This window comes from Pollicipes pollicipes, unplaced genomic scaffold (assembly GCF_011947565.3).
Source record: "Pollicipes pollicipes isolate AB1234 unplaced genomic scaffold, Ppol_2.1 Scaffold_4740;HRSCAF=5597_pilon_pilon_pilon, whole genome shotgun sequence".
Lineage (NCBI taxonomy): Eukaryota > Metazoa > Arthropoda > Thecostraca > Pollicipedomorpha > Pollicipedidae > Pollicipes > Pollicipes pollicipes.
This window is the reverse complement of record NW_023596545.1, coordinates 40,199,239-40,219,994: the sequence shown is the minus strand read 5'-3', so window position 1 is coordinate 40,219,994 and position 20,756 is coordinate 40,199,239. Positions and strand designations below refer to the sequence as shown.

Below are 20,756 nucleotides of genomic sequence, written 5' to 3'. Positions count from 1 at the left end.
AAGTGCCAGCACACGACTACAGAAAAGAGAATCAATATCACATCCATGGCACTACATGAAGTCATGTGTCTTACAGTTGACGAAGTAGTCGATAGCCGGCTAACCAGTCTACAAACTGCCATGACCGATAACATAGGCAGACATCGTACGTAAAGAAGAGCCAGGAGGATCTACAATGCCAGCTCCAGCCGAACCATAGTTTCTCACGCAACGCTGGTCGTCGCCGCTAAAGAGAAACGCTTCCAATCTGCCCCCCTGATCTTTCGAAGAGGTAGCGCAGGCTCACCGCGAACCTCACAAGGCTCATCACAGTAATCGTAATCCATAAGGCTTGTGGCCAACGTTCTGCCAGCTCTTGGTAGAGGGTCGATTTCATGGAAGTGACATGTGACTGGACAGGCACGACAGCTTAAAATGCCTTGCAGTTTTCATCATAATGGCCCGGGATGTCCCTATTCTCTTTGTTTTGTAGGAGTATGCGACCGTTACATTAGTGAGCCGTCGCAATTACTGCATCACATTGAGACAGGTACATCAATGCATCTTAGTTAATGGTTAGTGTTTGGTTTGTTGCCAGGAGAGCTAATGTTGACCGTTCCCCAAAGCGGAGGGGGAGGAGCGCAGCTGGCCACAGCAATACAATAAGGCATTTGTCAAAATAAAGCAGGATCAGTCAGTTGGGAAACAAAACTTCAGGTAGAAATTAGGCTATTGGGTCATCAAGCCCCTCCCCCTAGTCACTTAGAAAGAGTGACACCCCTGGGAGCCCAAGATAAGTGAGGCTGTCAGTGAAATCAGGTCGTGTGATCAGAACTTAGCGTGAGTGGAAGAGCCTGCAATGCACGTGCGAGACCATCATACCAACCATGGGTTTAACCCCTGACAGGTGGGCAGGGGTGGGAGAGAGACAGCACTCAGTTATACGGCCCTAGCACTCAGGGGCGGATCCGGAGGGGGGCCACGGGCCCCCCCCTTGGGCCCCGAAGGGGCCAATTGGCTCCGATGAGGCCCCACGGCCAGCCTAACAGGTGCAGTTTTCGAAACACAAAGCGCAACCAAACTGGGTATTTCTGGACTTTCAGGCGACCAAGAACTATTGTGAGCAAAAGTGCAGGGACTATGAGAAGTTAAAAAAAATCATCCAATGACTGGAAAAGTTGTTAACTGGAGGTTTTAAGCCTTGTTATATTATCTAGAGGCCCATGCTGTTTGCGGGTGTTTATACGCCCACTTGCAGGATCATTCCGATCGTTAAGCAGCGTTCCACGTTGCCCTTCATCTCTTTGCGTTTTCTCGGAAGGCCCTGCACTGTTGTTGGGACCCTTCCTGTTAGCGTGCCTGGGCAGTCTTGTCAATCATGGGCCGTTACACAGATTCTTTCCATTTGCCAGAAAGACTCCTGGGTACTTCTTTTCTGAATGGGGGGGGGGGGGGGCTACGCTCTTGTGGAGTCCATTTGATAGCCTGCTCGGGCACATTGGCTCGTTCGGGGGCCCCCTATATTGGGCCTTGGGCATGTGCTATTTGAATGGGGCCCTACGCACTTGTCGGTGGCTCCTTCTGTTTGCCTCCTCGGCCATACTGGATGGCTCGGGGAAGGGGGGGGGGAGCCTGCACATTGTTTCTTGGGGTTTGAATTTAGGGCCCTCTGCTCCTATCGGGGTCATCTGATAATCTGTTCGGGTACACTCCATCTTTCGGGAGCTCTCCGCACCGGGTTTTTGGGTACTTCTTATTTGAATGGAGGACCTCACGCTGCGGTCCGAACCCCTTCTTATAACATCCTCAGGCCCATTCGATAATGGGAGACCTCTGCATCGGGTCTTGTGTCCCTTTTTCAATGGAGGGCCCTATGCTCTTTTCGGGGGCCCTATCTGTCAACCTGCTCTGACGCAGTCGATTATTCGGGGCATCTACATCGTGTCGTGAGTACTTCATCTTTGATGTTAACCTGCTCTGACGCACTGGATCGTTCGGGGGTCCTTTGCATTAGATCTTGAATACTTACTATTTGAATGGAGGACCGTACGCTCTTTTTGGGAACCTGATCTGTTAACCTGTTCTAGCACACTCGATCATTCAGGAGCCCTCTGCATCGGGTTTTGTGTCCTTCCTTTTTCAATGGAGGGCCCTACGCTGTTGCCGGGGCCCCATCTGTTAACCTGCTGCGACCCACTCGAATATCCGGGAGCGCTTGACATTGTGTCATGGGTACTTCCCATCTCAATGGAGGGCCCTACGCACTTATCGGGACCCAATCTGTCCACCGCTTCGACCACACTGGATTGTTCGAGGGCCCTGTATATTGGGTCGTGGTATTTGAATTCAGGGCCCTACACTCCTGTCTGGGCCACCTGATAATCTGCTCGGGTATGCTCCATCTCTCGGGGGCCCTCCGCACTGAGTTTTGGGTACTTCTTATTTCAATGGAGGGCCCTACGCTCTTGTTGGGCCCATTCTGATAAGCTGCGCGGGCATATTCCATAATTCTGGGGCCATTTACATAGGGTCTTCGGTGCTTTCCGTTCGAATGGAGGGCCCTACGCTCTTGTTACGAACCCTATTTGTTAACCCGCTCGGGCACACTCGATCATTCGGCGGCCCTCTATACTGGGTCTTGGGTACCTCCTATTTGAATGGAGAGTCCTACGCTCTTGACGGGGGCCCTATATGTTAACCTGCTCTGACGCACTGGATCGTTCGGGGGTCCCCTGCATTAGATCTTGAATACTTACTATTCGAATGGAGGGCCGTACGCTCTTTTTGGGAATCTATCTGTTTACCTCTTCTGGCGCACTCGATCATTCAGGAGCCGTCTACATCGGGTCTCGGCTACTTCCTGTTTGAATGGAGGGCCCCACGCTCTTGACAGGGGCCCGATATGTTAACCTGCTTGGGCGCGCTCGATCGTTCAGAGCCCCACTTTTTGCGTCGTGAGTATTTCTTATCTATATAGATGGCCCCATGTTCTTGGCGGGCCAGAACTAGTCAGCTGCTCGGGCCGGTGGCGGATGGATGCTGTTAGGCCTACAGGCGACCAAGAACCGTTGTTAGCAAAACTAAAGGGTTCATAAGCAAGCAAAGTGTATTTTTCGCTGATTGAGAAAGTGTTTTTTGGAAAAATTTAGGGTCTCATTGCGCTATCTAGAGGCATCACGCTGCTGGTTGCCTGGCCCTATATGTCCACTTGCCGGGTCGATATGATCGCTAAGGAGCTTTCCACGCTGCCCTTGACCCTTTTGCATTTTCTCATAGGGCTAAATGTGCTGCTGGGACGCTATCTGATCCTGCGCCTGAGCCTGAGCACTGTTAATCGACCAGGTTCTCCTCCACGGATTCTTCCCATTCGCCCGAAAGGCTCCATACACTTTTTCCGGGGGCAACATATGCCAGCGCACACTCCCAGGGGCGCTTCATATAAGTCTCGGATTCTTTCTACTTGCTTGGAGGGCCTTGTGCTGTTGCTAGGGCTCTTATAACGTAAGGCACGGGAACACTCGATGCTCAGGGGCCGCCTACTTTGATCGGGGGCTCTCTCGTTTGCTCTCATTTGCAGAAGACTCTTCATTCCTATCGATGCTCGTGTTGTTAACCCGCCCGTGCACGCTCGATCGCACAGGAGTATTAATTTAGGGTTTGGATAATTCCTATTTGCTGAAAGGGTCCTGTGCTATGGCCGGGGCCCTATATGTCAGCCTGCCGAAGCACTACCGATCGTTTAGGGGCCCACCACGTTGTTCTTGGGTTCTTTTTGCTTGCTTTGAGGACCCTATACTTGTTGACGGGAGCTTTTTTGTTGGCCTACTGCGGCGCCCATGATCGCTCATGTTCCGTCCCTATTGGCCTTGGTGCCTTCGTCTGAGAGCAGCAGTCGAATATGCGCCGATGAATTTTTACGCGCTATTGCCGAACATAGTTTACCTACCACAGACGTCGTATGTGTCATTTTCATTGGCTATAAAGTGCGTGCCACTAATTTTACTAGTGCATCACGTTCTCGAAATATTTTGAACGCTAGGATATGTTGTACTCCTTTATAACAAAGGAAATATTCTGCATTAGTCATCAGCCACCAGCTGATAACATCGCACAACCGACTGCTCGTAAATACTTAAGCTAGGGACTAAGTCCATGCTTGGTGTTGGTGGTTGTTAGCCAACACAAGTTTGTTTTGCCTGCTGCTACGAAACACTTAGCCTCAAAATCACAGCACTAAAATGGCCTGTAGGAAATGAATGAGCTTTATGTGTATTAATGCGCAGCACGCCTAGATTTTTAAAGCTGTGCACGGTAAGATGGGTTTCCGTATTTGTTAGCTAACTGAATAAGTAAATACACACACACACACACACACACACACACACACACACACACACACACACACACACACACACACACACACACACACACACACACACACACACACACACACACACACACACACACACACCACACACACACACACACACACACACACACACACACACACACACACACACACACACACACACACACACACACACACACACACACACACACACACACACACACACACACACACACACACACACACACACACACACACACACACACACACACACACACACACACACACACACACACACACACACACACACACACACACACACACACACACACACACACACACACACACACACACACACACACACACACACACACACACACACACACACACACACACACCACACACACACACACACACACACACACACACACACACACACACACACACACACACACACACACACACACACACACACACACACACACACACACACACACACACACACACACACACACACACACACCTATACGGGTTTGCGGGGCGAAGTCGGGACCCCATCGAAATGTGGCGAAGCGAGGACCGGTTCGATGCCCCTTTACATTGGTCGCAGGACGATGGGAATAAGTTCATTGATACCCGGGAGACGAGTAGGTTGCGATGGCAAACATATTAAAGGGCTGCGCACGACGGAAACGAACCCGTGTAATGCAGTGAAGTAGGGACCAATTGGCATGACGTCACAATGACGTCACGGTTTACACAAACCGCAATGTAGGGACCGGCTCCTATTTTGCTTGGTGTATCCGACATCTTATAGTTTTTATCATTTAGCGGTGTTATATATATATATATATATATATATATATATATATATCGATCGCTTAACCTTGCACCCCGTGCCGCGCTGGGGTACTCAGCCAGTTACACCGTCGTCGCGATTCTCTCTGGGGGTTTCCGAATCTGAGTTATACATTCATAGCATTGAACCACCCAGGTTTTGTTATTAATCCAAACCAAAACTGACAAGCATTGGGAGAAGACAAACGAGGCCCTGGGAGCACTACTATGCTCTGCTTATCGCAAGAAAGAACGGAATTAAAGCTGGTCAATCAATTGGTCACGAGCATCACGCTGAATTTTTTTCAAACTCAAAATTGGTCGGAAGGCCTGCAGGACAGCACTGCGGATCTCTCGAAGCAATAGCAGTTTTGGATGTTTGCATTGCTTGCGGCAACTTCATGTTCATATGGCTGATCGATTTATATATATATATATATATATATATATGCATATATATATATAAATATATATATATATATATATATATATGCATATATACTGGCACTGGGGTTATTTTCGTTGGCAATTATTTTTACGTTCTAAATTCATTGCCTACCTTTGAAGCAAGTTGTGCTATACTTTCATTCGGTAATTGCTCCAAACTGGTGCTGTTACATGAATAACATGGGAAAATCCCAAACAGAAAATTAATTCGCTCAGTTTTGTTGAAGATATTCCACAAAACGCTGAGTATTCAGCTGCGGATATATGTACAATACATCCAGCTCAAACACCCCACACGTAACTACATGCCACATCCACGTAAACGCTACGAAGTCAGTTGAAATGAACGAAACGGAAACACTTGTCATGATCGATGTGTCATACTGTTCTCATTCATCGTTGTCGCTGCCAGAGTCGGTGCCGGAGTCGCTGCTATCATCGGTTGTTACGACAACCAGTGGGAGATCTTCTAGCAGCCCGCCATTCGTCCAGTACTGCTGCTCCAGCCTTTTGACGTGCCCACAGCACTTACTCCAGTCCTCTGGAGAGACGGCTGCGACACTTGCCTCCACCAGCCGTTCCACCTCCTCCACCCGCCCCGTCAAGTTCCCCCGTCTTATCACGCGCTTCATCTGTGCTCACACTAACTCCATGGGGTTCAAGTCGCAGTGATACGGCGGCAGGCGAACGATCCGATGACCATGATTTCTAGCAAGGTTGTCCAGAAAATATTCCTTCTTCCGGTTCTGGGACTTGACTAGCTCCAGCAGCTCCACCTTCCGCATCTCCTCGTGCATGGTCACACCTGCCTGCTGCAACCACTCCTGGATTTCCGCTTTACGCCAGCTAGAAGTTGGCACTTTTGGGCACAAACGGGAGTGATATCAGGCATTATCTGTGATGATCACAGAGTGCTCGGGCACGTTCGGAAGCAGGCACTCGGTGACCACTTCTCGTAGCAGTTCTCGTAGCGTAGCAGTCGGCGTGCATCGACGTATGATAGTTGGCGTTCTTGCCATCGGTCCTGAGGTGGAGAAATGCGCCCGGTATAAATCCTTCTGAAGGGCCGGCACGAACTATGATAAAACGTTCTCCTTTTCCAATGGCGTTCTTCCGTCCGTTAATTTGATTGCCGTCCAGCCACGCCAAGTTCTCCATATCGTACTGATTATACCACGTCTCGTCGGTATAAATGATTTTGCTATCGGGAGCTTCTCTACGCAGCCGCCTCATCTCCCGCAAGAACTGGCATCTCGTTGCTGCAATATGAGGTTTCTCGATCAGGATCTCGCACTTGTCGATCCTTCCGTACTTAAATCCGTTCGCGAGTAGGTGTTTTCTTGCGGTGGATCTAGACATGGTGACGCCGAGCTGTTCGTGAAGAGCATCCGTGATGGCGTCCAGAGTAACATGTTTTCCATCGATGTACATTTGCTGCACCATTCTCATCATCGCGCAAACATCGAACGGATCTAGATCCACCCTTGGTCTTGCTGCAGCTGGTCGGGATCGGCTTGGAGATTTCATTCTGGCACCATTCTGGGCTTCACGTTGTATGCGGTGGACTGTAGTCTTCCCAACGCCCGTTACAGCTGCAGTTCTTAATAATGGACTCTCCCGGACGGCGTCGTCGTCTTCCGCCTTCAACTTCATGTCCCAGTCTTCGACAAAATGTTGATACACATTATAAACAATTTCCCTGCTTTGAGCCCCAAGAATCCTTCCAGACGCTAGATTAGATTTTTCATTCTTTGGTAAGTAAGTACTAAAACATATCAAAGATATAAAAAGACAATGAAATATACAAGTAAAACAATATAAAAACTTTTCACCGCGTGAAACATTACCGCAACACCAAAATGACGCCGGTCATGACACCGGTAATTTTTGGGCTACAGCACACTCGAATAATGACCCACGCGCAAAAAAACCGTGCAAAATCGTTGGCAGCACTTTAATTCCGTTCTTTATTGCGATAAACGGAGCACAATAATGTAGTATCGTACGCCGCGCCCAGGGTCATTTTTCTGTTGCAGTGTCCAGAAAAAATTACGCATTCAAAAATGTCAGACAGCGAAACATGTATTTTCCAGTATCGGTGAGCGCGTTAAACGACGCATACTTCACAATACGCTTGCTCCAGAGAAGATGAAGGTATACACGACATGGTCATGTTTACAATGGGTGCAGACAACTATGGTATTCAAACAGACATTTTAAATGTCCGTACTACGACTATTTTAAAACCATGTTACATGCGCGGGGCGTTTGCTCTTTCACATCGCGTGCCGCAGAAGAATGCAATGAACTCCCTTCACTCTGTCATTCAACATTAAAGTTAAAGTTCTACTAACTTAAATGTATTTGGATATCTAGTTTTCAGTGAATATCCCTGAACACCAAAAATGAGCGCTGCTTCATTTATAGCCAGACGATTCAATATTATGTTTCACATTTCATGGTGCTGCAGAAGGCATTGAGAAAACAGCATAACCAACGCAAACTACCTCGCTTCGAAACTAGCGCAGTGCAAATTTAAATTGTTATTTGAATGTTATAGTTATATTGGCCCGTGCTGCGCTCACTTCCATTATTCACATTGAAGCACAAATCCGTGTGGCCCCAGGTATCGAGAAAAACGACAGCATACTGGTAATATACTGGTATATTACGTAGCGGCTCTCGAGTTCACCAACACAAGACAGCTTATGTCAAGAACTTTTCCACATGCCACCAACGCTTAAGTTGGTCTAGTCTGATCTGAACAATGCAGCTGGTAAAACCTTGAGCACAGGTCAAAGAACGGCCTCAACGGGTGGCTGCCCTTGACTGTTTGCATATTACTGCAGCATGGTGAAACTAGTCTCACAGATTCAGGCTACGCCTATGTTTTACGACGAGGTTATATGTACAGTACTTCACGTCGGTCCAGGAGCGACGACACAAATCTGGCTCGGCGTGCAAAGCGGCGATGCAATCGGCCATACCGGGACAGGTCAAGTCGCTCATAGACCTGGACATCTGACTTTCAATTGCTTGCATTTCACGAACGGTCCATGAGATCTTTCGTATCTTTCTCTCGGGGACAGGAAGGCGGTTAGTGGAATGTCTAGTGGAAGGTGAGCCCTGATCATCACGTCCACCACTTTCAGGCATCACATCACATTCTGTCTTCTGCCGTTTACGTTTTCCTTTTTCCTCTTCACTTTCTTCCATTTGTCGTTTTGGTCCTTTCGCCTCATTGTCGTAGCTCTCACCTAGGTCTTCAACCACGCTCTTGTCTTCATCACTTGTGCAGGGGTCGAGTTTTTCCAACGCCTTACCAACGTATGCACTGCCAGGCTTCTTCATTGCCAGGAGCAGCTCGCTGACTTAAGCGCCATACACCGTCCGCTCGGGCAAGCGGTAATATTCCCGATGAGCCCTGATGTCATGACCCATGAACCTCGCGACAACGTCCAGTTCCGTTTCGCTCAAATGCAAAAGTTGTATCATTGTTGCGATATGCTTTCGCATAGATGTAGCTGTCACATTCACAACTTCTGCAAGCTCAGCAAACTGAGAAATACACTTGCTCCCACTCAGTGGCCGGGCGTCCTTGGCTGCATCACCAATGAAAACGTACGGACTGCTTTCATGAATGCCAGAAGCCTCTCTGGAGGCAACCAGAAGGTCAGGGACCTCGGTTATCCTGCCTTTCAGGAGCATTGGGACCTCTCTTCCTCGCTTTCTGCGTATCTTTACGTGACCTAGGGTTGTACATAGTTCGCGTTCGAGCACAGACAAATCATCAGTAATATCCTTATTAACTTCGTAGGTTTTCGCCCGATAATCATCCACCGTCAGTCGTTCTGTTTCACCAGGCCTCCGCCGATTAAACAAGATCAGCGAAGTGAGCGCAGCTTGAGCCAGCTTGTCGCAGTTGACCAGACTGGTTGTTTCTTGCAAGCTATCCCTCACTTTCTCCATGGCACCGTCTATTTCCAGTTGCAGGCGCAGTGCATCGTCATTTTTTGGCAGTTTTTCAACCTTGTTCCACCGCCTCTCATGCAGGGTGCCAAGCGCGCGGCTGAAAACCATCACGTTCCAGTCAGATTTGTACAGTTCCACGAAAGTCGTACCTATGCATCTTTTGGAATGTTCCTCCACTGGCAGCAAGGAACTGATTCAAGAACTAAGCTGGCTGAATCAATTTTTGACACTCATCTAAGCGAGGGGATATACTCCCAATTGGGTCTGAAACTGAGAGCTATGTAAGGGATAGCCCTCGCCTACTGTAATTGGTTATATAGCGACCTGAAGTGGCATGAAACAGTACAGCCTTTGCAGGTCAAATATGTTTGTTGACCCCACTAGCCTTACCTGATAATTGCGTTTCCTCTTCTGTACACGAGTAAAAAAGAATTTCCTCCGTCGCATGGTTCTGGAACACAAAGAACACTGCAATTTCAAGGGACCCTCTGAGTTCCCACCAGACTTGTGCGGTGGCAAAAATCGGGATCTGGGATATGCAAGATGCTACTACAAACCAAAATTTCAAGACACAAGATGCACAGGATCTCATGCAAATACATTCACAGAATCCCAAGGCAATACACATCCTACAGATCCAAGATCCATTAGGATCCCACAGTTGCAGCATATTTAGCAGTGAAAATTGAACAAGCATTTCAGTCACTCCTATCTGGTTCCATATTCATATACAATTATCTTAATGGGTAATATGATATAGTTCCTTTCATTTCTGAAGAAGTGTTTTTAAAGCAATACCAGAACAACTAAAATGCAAAAACAAAATACCCCATTTCAGAGGTTTAAAAAAAGAAACACGACCTCGCAGAGACTGATTTTCACAATAAAATGTCAGACATGTGTGCACATGTTAGATAAATCTTGCTAACAAATCAGGCAACTTTGTTCCCTTAAAAGGAAATAGTTCACCCTAAGAAATATTCTTAACACATGTCTTAACTTCACCAAAAAAGGTAATTTTTTGAAGGGAGCAAAATCTTTTGGTCCTCTTAGAGAGCAGAAAATGATCCAAGTTCCAACACTGTGGCTCATCCAATCAATGCTGAAAGTGGTGGAGAAGCATCAATTTGATTGGCTGATGAGCTAATAGGCTGTTATTCTGCCCAGGATTGGCTGATTATGTAGTGTCTGCTGATGGGCCTATAAGCACAATTTCCCTGCACTCTTTCATGTGAACTTCATTTCAAGTTCTCAAGTTCAAAGCTCTTTGGCTGGAAAGTGCTTTCAACCAGAGCAGCAGGGTGGGGGGCTAACACTGTCTACAAGGTGACTATCTCAGTTCTATTCCCCAGGTTGAAGGTTAATTAATTTCTTCAAGCTTTCTTACTGGCTCAATAGGAATATGAAATCACACTGTATATGGACACTTTAACCTGTCACAGACTTGATGCTGCAATAGCAAGTAATGTCCACAATGATTGTTAGTGATTATGAATTACACAGACAAGGGGCCACAAAGGTGCAGCTAATTTTTGGTATTGACACAGACACTATTTAGTTGGTTTAATAATGGGAAACTGGTGCATGCAAGGGGGAGGAGGTGATTCCGTCAACCCCTGAAGTAATAAACATGAGTCTTTATTTAATAGCATGTGTATATTCAAAGACACAGCCATATTCCATTTAAAATACCCACTTGTGGACCCCAAGGGGGACAGTCTGTGCTTTAGAAAAATGACTGAAATTGGTGCAAAATTGGCACACGTTTATGAATAGGAGAAAATTTAAGAAACTTTCAGTGTTTGCATTAGCGGCAAAAGTCCTGGAGAATACCCCACACCCTTCTCCATTTTCAAAGAAAAGTGGGTTTGACAATTACTTTGGGCATTTTTAACCTAACCTCATCTAACAACTCAAACCAAACAATATACAATCTAACCAAACATGGCACAACATAGCACTGCTTTCTCATATCAGATGGGGTATGGGAAAATAACTTAATAATTGGTTTGCAATCAAATTGATCATCATAGTAATGTTAACCATGACAGAATAACATGAGTAACATATTAAAGTTAAAGATAAATCAGAAAAAGGTACACATCTATACCAATACCATTTTAACTTGGCTAGAGAGGCATAATCACCAAAATCTGAGTTTCAAAAACCATGCAGTATTGATACACTGTCCCCCAGACTGCTGATAACCCATAAACAAACTTTTGGATCTGCCTGTGCATGGATTCAATGAGCTTACTATAATCTATGCCTATTGAATTGCAATGACGACAGAAGCTGCGACTAATCGCTTCACAACCAAACTGCTGGCTTGCCACATAACCTACAAAAGAGCCACCTCTTCTATTATATAAACTGTGCGAGCCTCGTTTCTTACAACAAATATGAATTCATACTCACCTAGAGTTTGTCAACCGGTTCCTCACTCCACGGATCGCTATTTCTTAATCGCACTTCCTTCCCGTACCGGTCACGATAACGCGGAAGTCGGTTCGTGGGAATAGGGATGGCCTTGAACGAACGGCACCAGGCAAGGTAACTGATCTGGTACTTACATAATCTGTCTGATAGCAGCACCGGCCAGCGAATGGTTTTTTAACAACCAAGGAACAGAATATGACCTTCTAAATAAAGTTCCTTTGATCTTAATTTAAATTATTATGAAAAATCGAAGTATGCCATCTTTACAAATGATACTTACAACATAACCAAACATTGCTTTGTCCATCACATGATTACGGCTCCTGATTGGTTGATACTACTGCGTTCAGCCAATTAGCGCGCGCTACACAATGACGTCGCACATTTCCGCGGGAATCTTCCCGTAGCGGCCGGCGGATTTGTGTAAAGCGAGGGGTGGTCACGTGACCAGCGGATAAACACAAGTTGATTAAACCCCACTTCCTGGGGACCGGTCTGAGATTGATAGGAGCGTCGTCTGATGAGTTGAGAAGCATCACCCAATGGTCAACAAAGTGGGGACCGATTTTTCGGTCCCGACTTCGGAACGGTCCCCACTTGGCGTACGTTTAGCGGGCGTTTGTCCCGACTTCGCCGCAAAGACAAGTACACACACACACACACACACACCACACACACACACACACACACACACACACACACACACACACACACACCACACACACACACACACACACACACACACACACACACACACACACACACACACACACACACACACACACACACACACACACACACACACACACACACACACACACACACACACACCACACACACACACACACACACACACACACACACACACACACACACACACACACACACACACACACACACACACACACACACACACACACACACACACACACACACACACACACACACACACACACACACACACACACACACACACACACACACACACACACACACACACACACACACACACACACACACACACACACACACACACACACACACACACACACACACACACACACACCACACACACACACACACACACACACACACACACACACACACACACACACACACACACACACACACACACACACACACACACACACACACACACATATATATATATATATATATATATATATATATATATATATATATATATATATTACATGCGACATAAGACTTGCCTTAAAACGAAACGACCAAAATGCAAAGATGTTTTTTTGGATGGGGCCCCCAAACTCCAGGGGGCCCCACGATGTTGCGTGCCCCCCCCCCCCCCTTGACGAAATCCTGGATCCACCTCCGCTAGCACCAGTAGAGGGGCCCGCCGCTTCGAAACGCTCATAAATGTCGACATCTACCGCTATCACCGCTGATGGCCTTTGAGACCACCAGATGTCGCTACCAATGCAATACGCACCTGACTCGGAGCCAATGGAGGGGCTGAGGGATCCTTTGCCTGACAGATCGAAACGATCGCGTGAAAAGGTCAGTTTTCGATTTTCCAGCGGTCAAATGCTGATGTCTGTGCGTACTGGACATGACGATGTTGCTTGATCTCAGTACTTATCCTTTTAGGTTCACTTTGGCATGTGTCCGTGCGGTGTTTTATGCATGGCTTGAAAGGGATGTTTCACATTTGAAGATATTGAGATAAGCATCAGATACAACGGGAAAAGCTCACTTGTAGCTATCGGTAAGCGTTCAAGCTTCAAAAACCACCCTACGCAACTAAATTTCAAAGTTGGTAAAAATGCGTCCATTACGTCATTATTTGATGGCGCCATGGAATGGTCTTGTGACGACAGCAATGCCTGGCAGCATCTTTTGCAGCATCTACCAGCCAGATGCTTAAAAGGCATGAACACAAATTTCTAAGTAAATAATACAATACCATGAACACATGAAAGCACTTTAAGGTGATAGTAATTCCATCACAGTCTTTGACAACCTGACACCAGGTCTGAACATTGTGTGCTCAAGTGCATTCACGCAAATTGCATACAGATATCAAGGCTGAATTTTTCTTAACTAAGCTATTTTAGTAACACACAGATCACAACTGTACTAGAATGTGTGCGGAGGAAGTTTAGGTGTCAACGCCACACAGTAACCCGTCGCATCTGCTCCCTACCTCCGCGGATCCCCAGTAACTGTGCGGGCGTGAGGTGTTGTAGGATGAGGTCCTGCGTTTTCGCCGGCAGCTGTTCAAAGCTGGTGCACGGTGTTGCCTGGAAACGTTTCATGCAGTCAACTCGAGATGCCCACACAAATTCAGTCATTCGAATCATCAGCACGGTCCAGTTGATGCAACACATATACGACGAGGGCAATTTCTTTACCTAAGCATTGTGCTTGACACATTTTCAGCAGGATCATTGCCGGTTGTGACCCACGCCACCCTCAACGCATGGTGTTGGTTCTCACTCTGACTTTGAGCAGCTCAGTGGAAGCTTGAGTCGACTAGGATTCGATTCAAGAAGGTACGGCTCAAGTACAGAATTGACTCCGATGGCTGGATTCCGATGTAGCGTATAGCGAATAACCAGCTCTTGAAAGCATCGTATTCATAACATGCTAAACAGGGTACGTGTTCCAACAAAAACACGGCTATCTATGCTTGCGGCTCATCTAGTGTGAATTTAAAGGGAGTGTTCCACATTTGTATGGGGTTTTGAACTGAAATAGCCAATTTGCAGAGCACTTGGTGAAGTTCATAACCCTGACTATGTTAAGACCTAAAGCCATCTAATTTCAGAGCTACACAAACGCGAAGATGTGCAGAGTATTTCAACGTCATGGAGGCATGCTTGACGCCGTGAGAACATCGTTCAGGTCCTGGCACCCCACAGGCCAGGCGGCGTTCAAGGCAAAGAAGAATTTTATCACCCAGCCGTTCACATCTGGCGTCCGTGAGTGCGGTTTCCAAATAACTCAAAAATCAAGGGGCTCTTCGACAATGCTTAGTAAGCAGTGCAAGCTTTAGTCACGAAACGAGTTTTGTGCCACATCATATAAGAAGTCCGACACAGCTTTTCCACTTAGTAGTTAGCACAGAGAATGGGACTTGTAATCGAGTAACTTAAGAGTAACGCTATAATCGAGTGTTTGGATACAAGTAAACAAATAACGCCATCACTGAGTGTGTGAATGCAAGCAAACATCTTAAATCCGCGACTAAGTAAACAAGAACATCAGGACAGGGGGCCAAGACAAGAACACGTGGCAATATTTGGCTCAGCAAACACTTCCAGCCCGTGCTGCTATTTCTCGACGAGTAAGTACTACAAGTAAGTGAAATTTTCGCACGGCTAGTTTGGCATTATCTAAACGTCACACAAACGCCCCATTGCACAATCAAACAATGACGCACCACCGAACATATTTACTGAAAATGGAACTTGTGTTGTCTACAGCAGTCTTTTTCGCTCAAAAGTACACCAATAGTTATAAGTGAGTAATTTCATCATATGTGACGCTTGCTTCAACATCTTCAACTGTGGAACATTCTCGCTCAGCTGCCTAACCATGTAGACATCTCTGTGCTAACATTATTATGCAAACTGAACAACCAGCTCGCTGACTTGACGTAGATCTGAAACTGCGGTTCGTTGACCCAAATCCAGTCCGAGTTTCAGTGAAACTACAAAGGTAAAACGATTTCCCTCCACTCAACGGAAAGATGGCCGACGCGGCAATCGATCCCGGGTCCACGTATCATGAAGTCCAGGTGTGCGCAACGTCATGCAAATTTAATGTAATGGTAGCAAAATGTCGGCTACATAGCGATTTCGTCGCAGCCTACTTGGATACTTTCGTCTTCTTCCTGGCTCCTCACGTGCTAAAAGTCAGTCCCCGCACAATTTGTGTCATGTTCCTGGGACGTCCCATTTCTCCCATACAATGACGCAAACCTGTCAGTATTCAAATGGCTTTTCAACATCACTGGCAGGCGATTTGATGCTTTCACCTCACGTGTCATGATTTGCGGTCAATTCAATAGTTTGCCCGTGCATACGACAGCCACACTTTATTCAAGGTCACACCGCCTGTGCAAGTTTGCTTGCTTATTGATAGCCATGACCATAACCATGATGACCATCAAACCATTTACTTGCTTGTTGATAACCGTTCATAACCATAGCCATTGCTTATCGATAACCGACCCAAAGTATCACTGTTCCTTACTGACCTCACCGGAATGCTGACCTGGTGTCAGTTTGATCCGAGTCTCTTTACAACAGAGGCCGTCGGAGACACCTACCTGCATCATGGCCTGCGCCACCAGGAACTTCCACCGCTTCGTAAGGCCCAAAGATCGCTTCCGCTCGATGCGCTGCTCGTCAGCCAGCCTGTAGTGACGTCACAACATACCATGTGACGTAATGATGTCGGGTGGTGAGACAAAGCACTACGACGATGTTCAGATGCAGAGTGACCAATCATGATTCACAATAGCACACCATCATAGCGCACATGCCCCGTCAGCAAAATGCTTAAGCTTGATGCATGCATCTTATACTAGCAGTTGTCTAAAATGGACCAGTTTCATTGACAGGAAAAGCAAATATCCAGAAGTTGTGTGCATCAAAGAGATGCATCATATGTCGCAGCAACGAGCGAGAATCTATCGTGTTGTATATTCTTTGCACATTACATTGCGTTCGTTTGAAATTTAAAATGCAGTACGCGCAGCTGTTAAACATAGAGCAAAACGCAGATTTAGACTTTTGGTATTCGAATGCACCTCTGGAGCTCAACAAATATCACGTCTTACGCCGAATATGTCGTCGGCAATTGACCACTGCATATCGACCACGCTTTATGCTGCAACCCAAATGCATTTAACGAGGCAAAGCTGGTTGAAGACCACATGGCTGGAGTTAGGTTTGCAAACAGTCCCTTTGATGGTTGAAGTCGAGGACAATTTCTTGCCTGGTGAACGTGCCGAAAGGAACATTGCTATCTCGCCACTGTCATGCCATCACATGGCTGGTCTGGTTGATTCGGGCTGTATGCAAGGAACGCCATAGCACTTACGCTTTGCACTCATTCAGGTCATTCGATACGCACTGACTTCAGATCGGCTCCAGATCAGTTCAGTTACAAGTGCTGTTACATGATATGTATCACATCGGCGGTGACGACTGGCCGGTTGCCCACCACTTCCCAAAATTCCCGCTAAACTGGAAAGCATTGAGCTACATTGAAGTGATGTCAAGTACCCTCCTCACTAAGCATATGGGCGTGGCATCCCCGATGAAGCGTGTGATGGCTGACCGGTCAGCCGACTTAAGTAGCTCTGCCACCTGTACCGTGACAGCGGGGGTAATTTAGAGTTTCCTTTTCCTTAGTATTAAGTCCATACTAGTACGCCTTTCTCCTTCGTGTTCGCATTATTTCACTTCTTGTTTACATTTCCAGCACCGACTGATGATAGCAATGGCTACCACTGATATCCACGTTTCGTTCCAGACCTGTTTCATATAACCCACCGCTTTCTTGGGCCGCACGTCGCTCATTCACAGTGAAGTTACACGAGCATCTGCATTCCCAAGTGAGACCCACTTTTGAACTTCTGCTCGTGCACCACCCTCCGCAACAAACGGCTTATTTCGGCCCGACCGATGCCGTCTTGATCTCGAAACAGCCATCGCTCATGGAAACCTACCGTGATACCACATCCACTCGTACCCGCGCGACCGCCCATTGCCCGATGGCTGACCGTCCCGAGCACGCCCCTGAATTTCTTTGACAGCGCCAAGCCGGGCGGAGACACGCATGCGCAGGTGACGTCACGAATGAATGCTCAGATGTCGCTTACGCAGATGCCAGATGCCAACTCGCCACTACGGGTGCGTGCAAGACCACGCGACATTCCGTTGAAACTGGTACGATAATTTGCTCAGGAATTGATAGACTGCTGGCTTGATATCGCAGATCTTTCACGGCGGTTGATCTCGGTGACAATGTGTAAAATGTTTTGAAGCCTGTCAGCGCTCATGTGCTTGATTCGGGTTTTTTGGCGGCGATCGCTCATCACACTAACCAGACCGCATCAAGTGCACTGACATGCAAAGCTGGTCGAGCCCAGACCATACGGCGCTTGACCTTCTGGTGTTTATCACCACGACGCAAAACTACAACACCTAAAACTCTAACTTGTCTCATGGCCTCACACGTCAGAAATAAAGCAAGAAGGTCAAATCAGCACGACCAGGCAATTAACATTATAATGCAGGCATAAATCACCATACAGGCTTGAAGCTCTCAAGCAAGTGGGCCTCACACATGTTAACCCACAATCTATCGGCCGTAGCGTCTTCCGTAAGCATAAAACTGCTTCCAGGAAGTGCTCGAGAACTGGCGATACGGTCGCTCACATCAACTAGGACGTTACCACGGCTACCATTTCGCTGCATAGCAACCGACCTTGCAGCAGTGGCCTCGGCTTGATCCACCGCGTCCCTGCTTTCAGCCGCCCGGCGCAGAGCTCTTTCGAGCTCAGCTCGGAGTGACTGCACCTCACTCTCAAGCTCCTGCCTGGCGATACTGGCTGCGTGGCTGGTGGCCTGCATCGCAGATAGCTCGCCCTTGCTACTGGCCAGGTCCAGCTCCGCCTGGGGGCAACCGTGACGTCACACATCTCCGAGAGCGTGTCCTTATACTGAAGGGGATCGGCTCCATCTGGTGACAGCACTGACTTTACACTCCTCAGGTGAGGTGGTCTTGTTCTTACTACTGGCGAGGCCCACCTTAAACTGGACACAGTAGTGACGTCACATATATAACGGTCAGCGCGCCTTTATTGCCAGTCAAGTCCAATTCCACATGGGAAGTAATGACGTCATCAATGGCATATCATCATATGTCATAACGATTATTTTTCCCGCCTTCTGGTCTGGTACAGATCCGCATAGAATGGGTGCTATCAATTTTCTGGGATTGGGAAGGGGGCGGGGTACAAATCACGATTGGATGAGCTTAAATTGAAGTCGAGAAAACCATCTGACCTGAATGTTTCATTCTGAAACCACAAGTTTAAAAAACGTGCATGCCACGAGGAAAATGGAGGTTACAAAATAATAGTTTGTGAAAATCAATAAGACATTTCTTCGCAGCGAATGCACATGCTTTCTAAACACAGCAGTGACGTCACATTTATCAGCCGGGGTGTCTTTAGCAAAAGCCAAGTCCATCTTCATCCAGGGATGGCAGTGACGTCACAAGTCTCATTTGGCGTGTCCAGATCACCGGCCAGATCCAGCTTCGCCAGGGAACAGAAGTGAAGCCAAACAACATCGGGACGCGCGAATGTCAGTGAAGGCCTCTTGCATTAATCGGGGATCCGGAAAGAATTAAGGGCCAGTGGTATCGGTCAGGGCGGACAGCGCCTACCAGGGCATCCTTTGTCGGTAAGCAATCCCGATGCAGCCGGGGGCACATTTACAGAACAGGAAGTGGAACGAAACTGCGAATATCAGAAGACCTCTTGCGTTGGTCGGGGCGTCTGGCAACGAAAAGCGATACGTGACACGCAAATCAAACGGGTCAATAAGTGAAAACGGAATGACCCAAATGCCGAACGGGGCCCTTCGTCCTGTTTCAGCCGCGAACCCGATAGTCGAACTGGGGTTCCTGTGCAATTAGTGGATTTATTAATGCCAAACAGTGAACAGATTGTGGGCGCGAAATGTCCTCAGTAGTCGGCGCGCCCTGAAACTCCATCGTCATCATCGTCCCCATCATCACTAATGAACCGACTCCTAAGTTTCACTAACGCTATTCATGCGTCTAGGTCGTCACGCTGCTGAGAATCGTAGTCGCTGGGAAGATAAATTTTAAGATTTGGGAGACAATTTGGGTTTTTGGAAAGCAGCCATAGCCCTCATTTTTCTTAGGGGAAGGGCACATGTCAGATGCACCCCTAACTCTTGAGAAGTTTGTCCTGCACAATCGCCCAGTAGCTTTCGTTAGTAGAAGTAGCTTGCCTCATAGAAGTCTCACCAGTGTGGCCCCGCCCTCGCGTTCCGTGCCCAAAGTTGGTCGACATTCGTTAGGCCGTTTTTACGGAGGTTTATGAAACTAGGTCCAGATCAAGCAATTGAACTGAAAAACCATTACACAAATGACAGCTAGCACACTTACACCGATGAGCCTTTCTGAGCTTCCACAACATTATACTGGAATTCCACAGCAGTGAACTATTTTCTCTACGTACCAAAACACGTCCTCATTTAACTTCTTGCTTGCCTGCAGAGCAGTTGGTTCTGCCCACTAACAACTGATGTTTTCAAGCACCTAGGTTTATCTTCTGGCGACGTCGCGCAGATTTATCGGTCAATATTCACTGATCTCCTGTGAACTCACTCTGACCCGCGGCCTCGTGCCTACCTGGTGCCGGCTGCTTTCGGCCCGCTCCAGCAGAGCTCTGCTCTCCTCTAGCTGGACGCCAAGAGCGTCCCTGGCTCGCTCTGAGGCGTCCAACTGCGCCTGGAGCTCGGTCTTCACCCGGACCTCCTCCTCCAGGCGCGCCGCTGTTTCGCCGATCTCGGCCTGGTAGCGCTGGACCGCCTCCTGTTTTCCGACAATCCGAGGATTGAGAGGGTAAGCAAAGAAGCCCGATGTAAGTCAACAAGATAAAATTATTTCGTTGCGGCTCAGCGCGTGCCATCGTTTCAAATTG

At 47.5% G+C, this 20,756-nt stretch overlaps 1 long non-coding RNA gene across 1 annotated transcript; it reads right to left on the bottom strand.

Moving 5' to 3' along the window:
* Window positions 1-8,260: 8,260 nt before the first annotated feature.
* LOC119098433 (uncharacterized) lies at window positions 8,261-12,171 on the bottom strand. Its single transcript, XR_005094228.1, has 3 exons — window positions 12,002-12,171; window positions 9,974-10,034; window positions 8,261-9,680 (listed from the first exon to the last, which is right to left on the bottom strand). It is a non-coding gene; the product is annotated as an uncharacterized LOC119098433 (long non-coding RNA).
* Window positions 12,172-20,756: the final 8,585 nt, after the last annotated feature.